At 38.8% G+C, this 10658-nt stretch overlaps 1 protein-coding gene across 1 annotated transcript in view; it reads right to left on the reverse strand.

The window, feature by feature from the left end:
* LOC140709957 (teneurin-2-like) overlaps positions 1-9921 on the reverse strand; it is a 395171-nt gene extending 385250 nt beyond the window's left edge. Inside the window, exon 1 of the mRNA XM_073010538.1 lies at positions 9176-9921. The gene's annotated coding sequence lies outside the window, so the exon portion shown is untranslated. The remainder of the gene's footprint in view (positions 1-9175) is intronic.
* Positions 9922-10658: the final 737 nt, after the last annotated feature.

Below are 10658 nucleotides of genomic sequence, written 5' to 3' on the forward strand. Positions count from 1 at the left end.
TTTTCCACCTACGTTAGCCAGAATTAGTCTCTACCTTAACAAGAGAGAACATGACCTGATCACAGAATCAAAAATAATAATTCAAATTGCACAAATGTATTCTGTGTTGGTTAATTATATAAACTATGGGAAAATAAATTAAGAGATCTTGCAATTTGCAATTTGGTGAGTGGTAAATAATATTCCTTCATCAAAAAGACTGCATTCAGAAGGACTGGCAGTAAGAGATAAACAATCTCATAAATCCTTTAGAAACAGGAAAAGAGCTGAATCAAAGTTGAAATAAGGAACACATCAACAAAAGCTCTTTCTTTTGTTTTTTTGTTTTTTGTTTTTTTGTTTTTCCTTTCCATCCATTGCTTCTCTGATTCAGATCAACAAGGAACAGAAGATGGAAAGGAAATTTTGATGACTTAGCTATGATTTACTGGAATTGAGATATGTACATCTTGAAAATCACAGTCAAAATGAGCACTAATCAAGAGCCTGACGGTGATATCAAAAGTCGGAGCTGCCTGCCCAAGTCTAGGAAGCTATTACCTGGGGCTGTGGAAAGGGTCAGTGCTGCCAAGCACTCCTCCTTTGCCATCCACTTTCAGAGCTATTCACCTGGTGCTTTTCAAGAATATTACCCTTCCCACAAATGATTGATAAAAGATGAATCTAAGAGTGCGAATAAGTTTTGGAAAGTAAATCCCAGAACCTACATATTCACTACACGCTTTCAAGTTCAACAGGGAAATATAATCCTTTAGAGAACATTTTTCATCCACGGAGCATTTGGGGAATACTTGAAAATTTTCTCTCCTTCTCAGTTCCTATCATTTTTCCAAAACCCCTTTTTGAAATAAAAGTAAATCATAAATTGATTCATTGCTCATGAAAAATGTAAATTGACAGCTTAGGGGCATGGAGTCATTTATCTATTCACTGATTAAATTTACACAGGCAACCGGCACATCCTAAAAATGACCAGCATCGGAATTCGTCCTTACTCTGAAACCCAGATGTGAACGATGATCTGAATCTTCCTGGCAAGGATACACAGCTTAATACTGACCCTCTGGCTTTACCCTTTACTTAATCATGTCTGTTACTAGATATCTCAATTTAAAAAAAAAAAAAGAATAAAGAAAACTGAGAAGTTATATCCTTGACCTCACCTGAAGCTATGCTTTTCTCAGAGTAAATACATTTGGAGTTCTAAACACACACACACACATATACCCCTACTAAACTTCTGTGATTAAAATACTATTTTATGCATATGCACACAGACACACACACACACTATTTTATGCATATGCACACAGACACACACATACACACACGCACACACATGCACACACAATAGTACTTTTGCTTCTAGAGCAGAGAGCAATCATCCACAAACACATAACCCCCCAAACTGTGTATGATTCTGTGTACACCCCATGGGGGCTTAATAAACACTTATGAATTGACTGACAACAGAAAAACCAAGAAATGACAACCTTCAGGGTAGCTGTAACACAATTTTAACTTGAAAATTGCCCAGGAATAGACTTCACAATCTATGGGAACATACACAAATCATATAAAAAGAACCAGTGCCCCTCATACACCTACAGTGGCCTTAGGGAATAGCTGAGTGAAAAATCACTGCTGTAGGAAGAAGAGTTCAGGCTCTCTATCTATTTACTGTTTGGCTTCTGCAATGAATCCTGCTGAGAGCAACTTTTATTCTGTAATAACTTCTATTACAGAATAACTTTTAAGATATACATTACAACAAATACAAAAAAAAATGCTCTTCTCTAATATTTTCTTGCTAAGTCCACAGCATCAAACCACTCCCAAGATTCATGGTGCCCTTTTAATTTCTCTGCAGCCAATGGTGACAAAAGGATAATCTACAATGCTTGAATTGAATGATAGCTTCTACAAATAAATGGTAATTCACAATAAGTCATAATTTACCCAGTGACTTCTCTAAATTATGCAATAATGGTGTGCCACAGTTCTTAAAACATGTTTCATTCAGTAATTCCTAGAGGACAGCTTCCAAATGTCTCAAGTTCAACAGTAGTTTATTTTCCTCCCTGAAGTTCATATATTTTCAAATTTGGGAGTATGAATGGGATGGACTTTCAAGATTTTGTGGTCCCTGGAACTGACGAATTATATAAATAAGATACACCTCTTACAACAATCTAACCTTGCCATATTTCCTTGAAAGGGTAGTTATTCCAGTTATTACCTATTTTAAAGGGAAATTTCTACATTGATAAATTTCCAAAAATGTATGATGATAACAAGTGGGAAAAAAAATACAAAATAATCTGTGCTCAAGATTGATCCCATTAAACTGAGAGCAGAGTAAAAAAAGAGAAGAAAACCATTTTTGGCTGTGTTGAGGAATTTTTTTAACCAAAACATACAAGTCCCAAAATAAGTCTGTGTATGTTCTTACACTGCAAGGCCAAGCACAAAATCTATTTTAATTCACTGTGCTAGTGGTGCTATCTCCCGCTTTGCGTTGCTCACTTGATTTATTCATAATGGTCAATAAAATTCTGCAAACACTGTTTTGCACCTCACCTGTCCTTCATGCTCACCTTATCTCATCCCACCCCTCCATCTTTCCATCTTTGTCCCCAAAAGTACAGCTGAGGGATGTACTTTGGCGATCTGCTTTGTTAGATCATTTGAGCTGCTTTTCCAACACACATCTTTGAACATCTAAATCATTATTTATTCCAAAGAGTACACAGCACCTTCCTTTCTTCCTAACATTACATCAGGTGGTTATGAAAACTTTGGTAACTCTCAATCTTTTTGAGATTTTTCTATGTCAAGCCAAACACCTGTCACTTTTTTTGGGTGATAACTTTCAGTTTTTAGATTCTCACCTTGACAGGAATGAGAAAGGATCCTTCCCCCGCTCCCCCCTGCTTTCTTGGTAGCCTCTTCTAGACTGTGAGAAGTGATGATTGATCATTTTCCACACTCATCCACAGCCCTCTCTGTGGCCACATGTAAATTTGCCAATGGATAATTAAGCAACAGACACATCCAATAAATATAATAAATAAATTTGATTTTTTTCCTTTAGTAATTGGTTTCATCTGACTGCGTCTGATTATGTGTGGGGATATATAAACAGGATTAGAGAAGAGAAAAATTAGATGCTGGGTCACACAAGTTGTGGAGCCCTAACCACTGTGAAATGCTTTTCTAATAATTACGTTATTATTCATAGGGTTAAAATATAGAGAAGTCAGTTTGTGCCTTCTCAAGAAGTTTCAGTGAGGTTAAAAATAAAACTGGCGGCAGAATCATTACTGTAGGAAAATGGTGGCCAACTACAGAATAAATTTTCCTCTTGTCTGCATCCTCTTCCCAGTAATTCACACTGCCCTTTTCTCGGGCCTCTGTTGAATCCATGCCAGCAGTGCCAAACCTTGACTTAGGTCTCCAATTCCAGATATCATATCACACCAGGCTCCATGAATAGAAATGAGCTGGACACACTGGAAGGCAGAGGATGTGTGGATAGTTGTATACAATTACTGCCTGAGAAAAACCCAAAATGAAATAAAACCCAACCACCTTTCTAATATGCTTTAGACACAAAGAGCAAAAGTCTTTATTTGTATTTTTTTCAAAAGGGACCCACCCCTACTGGCATTTACTTTGTTAGACATTCTTTTGGCATTAGATTACTTTTACCATCAGATTTAGCTCAGTACACGGCCTGTCTTGGGAATCCAAAAACTGCTTATCAAAGGAATTTTTAAAAAATAAAGACTAAAATATACTTTCCTATAGCTTTCATTTGCCTATGTTTCTTCTAAGTGATTTCTACTGAAATATGTAGTATATAACTGTATACTCTTACATATGAAATGGCTTAGAAAAATTATCATAATTAAAATCAGAAAGTCTGTTGCAAGGAGTTATCTAGCAATAAATATGATTTTAGCTATGTAGATGTTTACTGTTTGGACTAGCCATATGTATGAATATAGCTATCTTCTTTCATGGTACAGTTTTATTCTTAGAAACAATCTAGGAACCTAACTTGACTATTTCCAACATTTACAACAAAATTTTGAAGTGATTTTAAAAAAAAACATGTTACAAATATAGCAAGCAGCTTATACAATTTTCTGAAATAATTATTTCACAATATGAGATTTTTTAACCTCTGCCAAAAATCATTTCTATTTAGTAGCATTTTTTTTCCACATAGACTCTTATTCTTCTAATTGAAGTAGGAGAGATGTCAAAATATTGAGTATCAGTGAAGTTCTAAGCAATAATAAAAATGATATTTAAATGTAAACTTTTTTCCAAGACAATCCTCCTGATGTGTCCCACCTCAAGATTTAGAATCGGTATATTATCATTAGTATCAATTTCATCTTCATCACACCAATTACATCCTCCCACTTTAGTCCTTGTCTCCTACTAGGTAAATTAAAAATTCCAAAGCCTAAACAAACAAAAGAAATGACTTATTCTTTGGAACCAAATTCATAAATGAGTTCTTTATTTTATAAGGTACATAACTCCCTTTTATATAACTTAATAAAAGCACTTTACAAAAGTCGTATTAACAGAAGAGATTATACAAAACTTCTAATATTTTTCCAAATAAGCTTAAGCTTACATACAGCTAAGTAATTTAATCACCAGAGCAGTAAAACTGGCTGACTTTTTGAAAGCTGGGTTCTATACCTTTATAGATCTGCATCACATTCCAGAAATCATAAACTCATGTAATAGTAAGAATGAATGAGCTGAAAACTTCATATTTATGTTCCAAAAACCTGTAGCAGAACTAAATTAGAGATGGAAGAGTACACTGGGCTTTCTCCATAGGTCATCTAAACAAATATCCAGGTGAGTCAAGCGTCTCTCAAAGAATTGCTGTCAAGTCCTGAGAAGTCTCAACTTTCAAGGAAACCATCTCTTTCCCCCCAAACAATGCATTGTTATATTTCCCAAGACAGAGGTGGTTCTTTAGCATCTACCACGAATATTCTGGCAGGAGCTACACTGTGTTGATAAGATAAGGGATGCTGTCAATTGTTCCATCAAAGATCAATTCATATTGTCCAGTAGAAAAAGAAAATCTTTATGGGGAATATAGATTCTATTCTAACATATTAGCTGTGTTACTGGGTTTCAGTTTCTCTTTACCAAACTCACAGGAAAAGTGTAAGAACACCTGCTCTCTTTTCACTCACAGTACAGCCGAAAAGCACATTACTGTACTTTTTTCCCTGATCATTATTTTCACCTAAAAGGCTCGTAATTCTATACTTAGGAGAGGTGGGCCAATGAAAGTCTGGCAGTAAAAACGAAGGAACTTTGTTTGCAAACTGTTTCTCAGGTGCTTCATTTTTTTCCCATTAATAATTCATAAAAAGGATGCAGCATTTCAGTTTCAGAATCATATTGTAGTATATAATACATTAAATAGTCTGAAGTCATGAGTAACATGAATTTTAGGGAAAACATTTTCTGCCTCCATAACTTTATGAAATCTTTTGGAAATATGAGCAGGACCTGATATATTATCCTCTTATTACACACTCTTAAAACAGCTAAAATAATTATGTTAAGTAGTGGTTTATCTTTGTTAAGGAGAGAAAACAACCCAAAATAATTGTTAAAATGTCTGTTACTGATAGTGCATAGTACTGAACAATGTGAACATTCCCTTTATAAAGCAAAATAGACACCAGAAGTACAAAGAATACTTTGACAAAACTACTATTTGCTCTCAGCAAATAAGACTCATAAAATTACTGTTGCTTTCACAAAACTTAAAGCAGAGTATTATGTAGTTACAAAATATATCATGCTTAATCAAATACTGTTATGTCCCCTACCACTGAGAAGGTATCAAAAGACATGTCTCCTCCCCATATATATATATGTTTTGCAATGTTCCCTGAAGGTTGGGAATCTGGTATATACTATGAGTGAAGAATTGGGGGTTTCTCCTTGTGATTTCATCAGGGCTACTAGGAACCAGCAGTTCAAAGAACAAAACTGTTGCTTTACACAAAGTAACGACAGACAATAACATAGGCTTTTCACGTTGCCCCCTTTAAGCTAAGTAGGGTGATGCTAAGTGGTGCCTCTTTAAGTCTGTCTTTCTGTTTAAGTTTTAGTTCTCAAGTGAGGAGGGATAAAAAGGCCCTTGGAAATGACCTTGACCATATTTCATCAGAAATCACTTCTCAAAATTAATCTGCCCAGAAAGAAAACAATGAAAAAAACTAGCCAAACAGGTTTTCCTTAAAAACACACAAGAAGTTCAAAGTTCCCTTCAATTGCACAATAAAAAAATAGCAATTAATGTTAAGAAACATTCAGTAGCTGTAGCATAATAAATGATTCATACATGCAGAGAAACCTCCATTCTTATCAAAATGAAAGTAGGAACTCTAACAATACAGCCAAATGCGATTGACAAGTTCCATGAATCAACAGTCTCGGATACCTGTCTTTCTACATAGCCATCTCCCCAAGTTACCTTCTCCCCAGTAAGTCCAATGCCATGCTGAAATTTAACAAGACCAGTTGAAAGGAAACTATCCAAGTTACCAGCAAGGCTATCAAGATGATAGTATTATTTTCATACATTAACCTGAAATCAACACCAGGCACAAAAAGTTAAAATAAGCTTAGTTAAGATTTAATTTAAAAAAAGTAATAATTATTATCATAATAAACCCATCAACAAGCCACAAACACAATACCACACCAAACGATGTAAGAGTCATACGAATCCAGTTGATTGAATAGTAATCTAACCTGGCATCACACCCAAAATGTAGATATGTTTAATATTTCAACACAAATTCTCAGAGCTTTTCAGAAGTTGCCAGGAAACTAGAAGTAGAAAGAGGGGTGGGTGGGTAAAAAAACCAACCTCAGTAGGAAAAAAAATGTACTTTAAATCAACGTACTCATACTCTTCGAGTCTAATGAAGATACTGAAACTGAAGCTAATTTTGATGTTTCATAAATAAATTCAAGATCTGAATATGTTACATAACAATTAGAAATCTTGCCCCATGAGTCTAGCAAAATAAGCCCTTAGCCTGGTCAGTTATCTTTTCATACACATGTTTGTGGAATATGCCAGAGAAATAATACAGCTGCCCAGCATCGGGTATATTGCTTTTTGGTTTGGGTCCTAGAATGAAGGAACCTGACGCTTTAGGTGCCTTGGGTTCTTAGGATTGAAGTTTACTATATGAAATCATTTTCCTTTAGTACCCAGACAAACAAATGCTTCACTCAAAGACAACTGTGGTCTTAATGAATGCAAGCTGGGTTCCCCCCACTAACCTGATCAAGACAGTACATTCAAAGGTCCATGAAAATATTTTAAAACAGCAATATTGCCATCTCAAGGGATCCATGAATAAGCTGAGCTTTCATTCTAAATAAAATGCCTTATTACTTTCAGCAGACTACAAAGGAAGAAATAGGCTTGAGGACTTAAGAATTCTATTCACAATTTTAAGAAAGGCTTTTGTCAACACAGGGGACCCAGAACAGGTGAATTTGCATGGTGCCTTAGAGTGGGTTTTTTCTACATGAAAGAAGGCCTGAGTAGTTGAGTTAATTTACAGTTTGTTTTGTTTTTCAGGGCTGAACAGCCTTCACTGTTTCATGCAGTTCTTCCAACGTTAGTTAAGTTTACATTAAAACAAAGTTTAAGAGTATTATTGCAAACGTACTCTTTGCACATAGATAAGTTGCTGCTCTATGATGTGGCAACCATCTAGCAGAAAGAAGGTTCCTTGAATAACAACATTTTCCCTCTGTAGAATGTATGTGTCTCAGAGTATCCCTGAACTGGATGTCCTCACCTCAGTTTAGAGTTCAGGGTTTCTCAGGATGATGATACATGTGCAGAAACGGCAACCTGCCGTACCACAGAGGCCCCCTTCCTCCATTTAAGCTGCCATTATACTAGTTCATTTTTCCATGGCTTAGCAGAAATTTTACAACTATACACTGAGTCCTTTCTAAATTGCTGATTTGCCTTTACTTACTGGCCCTTCAGTTTTTCTACTGAACTGGAACTGAAAACTTAAGAGGAAAAAAGCAAAACAAATAAAACATGGTAATGATCAAGAACCCTCCAAAGAACTTTAAATGATATGAATGCATTAAGGAGCTGTTGTATATTAATTTTTAAATAATATTTAAAACAGATCCTGGCAGCCAGAGTTACAAAGTGAGTTCTATTTTTAAGAAAAGAGTTAGAGTTCAATTTGCATTCATTATGCTGGCTATTTTAAATAATTTTATTCCATGTGTATGCAGAACCCCCCCCCATTGACAAGATGCCACTTCAAGTAAGATCTAAGAGAGAGATTGCTGTATGTGTCTCACAATTTTGAATAAAACAGCACCAGCAATCTCCCTCTTTCTCCACAGCCCTAAATTTATTATTAAGTAAATTTAGCAATAGCTCAATCACTGGAGTCCAAGACAGTATGTGATGCACTAAAGCACTTATATGTTTATTATCTTTGCAAGCAACATGGGTAGTGGTGTCTATTATTGCCTCCTGCAAATCTGTAGCAATGTGATGCAAAACGGCATTTTTAAAGAAATTCTCTTTTGGAATGCAAATGATTCCTCCTGCAATTTTGAATATTTTAGCCAGCATGTACCATACAGTAGTTCTGGAATCACTGGCATCTCTCATGCTGTCAAAACTGAGTCAAATGCATTGTAATCCTGGAGAACGATAACCTTAAACAGCAATGCAACGTTAAAATGCATCCTAAAAAAAAAAAATCCCTATAATTGCGATGAACATTAGAGAGAAACCGGCAGTCCTTCTGCAGGGAAATAACAGTCTGCTCTAGCAATCTTTCCCCTCCCCCCTGAAACTCATGCAACTAATGATGACCTCCCGAAGTGCCGAATTTAAATGTTCCAGCATTCATCTGAGGATGAAGGAGGAAAAAAAATACATAGAAAACCATGAAACAAGTTGTAAACTGCACAAACGCAAGGAGAGAGAGAAAGAGAACTGCAGCTGATTCAGGAGCGATTGCAGAATGAGAAGCAACAGAAAGGAAACAAGAAAGAAAGAAAAGGGGGAAAAAAAGCCTTAAGCATTAAAGAGTAAGAAGTGAAAAACATTTACCAGCAGCTTGGTCAGTAGCTTCGCTCCCTGACACCATCTACATAGATAACTTAGCCTAGAGTCTTCGGTCCCAGCTCGCTTTGGAGCAAAATTCCTTCACTTCGAGGGGGCAACACACACCCTCAAGAAAGAGAGAGAGAGGGAAAGAAGGGGAAAAAATAATCCCAAAGACCAAGACAGGCTTTCCCCCTCCTCCCTCTTACCCGCCCCCCGGACTCCCCAAACGGTGCTCGCTTCTGCACAGTTCTGCCTGCTGTGCCGCTGAGCTCGATGTTGCCGCGGCGGCTGCTGCTGCTTGTGGTGGTGGTGGTGGTGCTGCTGCTGCTGCTGCTACTTCGGAAACGATTAGGAGGAGGACGCCCAAGCACGACCTGAGCCTGCGAGCCACCCAGGACCAATGTGCAACCTGCTCTGGAATCAAACCCATAACACACGCACGCACACCCAGTGACTCCCGCACGCGAGCTCTCGCGCGCACACACGCGCTCGCCCGCGCGCCGCACAACACACGCGCGCACACACACACATACACACACGCGCGCGCGCGCACACACACATACACACACACGCGCGCGCACACACACACACACAGCGCCGTGCGCCGCCTGCCCGCCAGCCCTCGCGGTCCCTGAATGGGGAGTGCGAGCCAATCCCTGGGCCCCGAGAGCGCGCACCGGCCCAGGCCGCCGGGGTTGGGTGGTGGCGCTGGGGCTGCAGCTGCTGTGGCTGCGGGGTACGCAGCCAGGGAGGGGCTGACGGCTGAGAAAGAGGGGCGCCAGGGACACGTGCACCCCTTTGTCTGCAGAGAAAATCCCAGCCGGGCGTTTCCAAGAACTGAGCGCGAGAACCCCGGACGACTCAGAGTTCAGTTCGGCTGTAGGGTTAGCCTGGGGAGGCATGGCTCCCTGGCTGCACGCACAGAGGGATCCGCTCTGCGAAACCCGATGCACCACAGCTACACACAGGTCTCTGCAAACAGGGGAGCACAGCAAGCCTTCTAGTCCTGCGGAAGACCCGAGCCTGCTTTGGCTCTCGCGAGCATGTCCAGTGCTTGGTGCACCCAGACCGTTTCTTTCAGGGTTAGGAACGCAGAGCAGTGCAGAGCTGAGCTCTGTAGCTTCCAGAGAGAAGCAAAGGTTCCAGAGCCTTCAGCCGCTGCTCACCTGCCTCACCTAGGCTGCCCGGTGGCCCTGAACCCGCACCCAAGGACGTAGTGATGGGGAAGCTAGACTTCCAGACCTCAGAGAGGAGTTACTTCTCTTTTTTTCATAAAGGGAATCTTTCAAAAGAAACAATTCTTAGCCCAGGAAAGGCTGTTTCAGTTTACGGGGTAATTAACAGAAAATCCAGCAGGGCCTGGTGGTTTTAATAGTAACAGCTGAACAAGTATTGCTTACTTACCATGTGCAGGCTCTGTGGAATGTGTTGCCTATGAATTATCTGATTTTAACCTGTTCAGACACTGTATGATCCACCCTAGGAG

This window comes from Chlorocebus sabaeus, chromosome 23 (assembly GCF_047675955.1).
Source record: "Chlorocebus sabaeus isolate Y175 chromosome 23, mChlSab1.0.hap1, whole genome shotgun sequence".
NCBI lineage: Eukaryota > Metazoa > Chordata > Mammalia > Primates > Cercopithecidae > Chlorocebus > Chlorocebus sabaeus.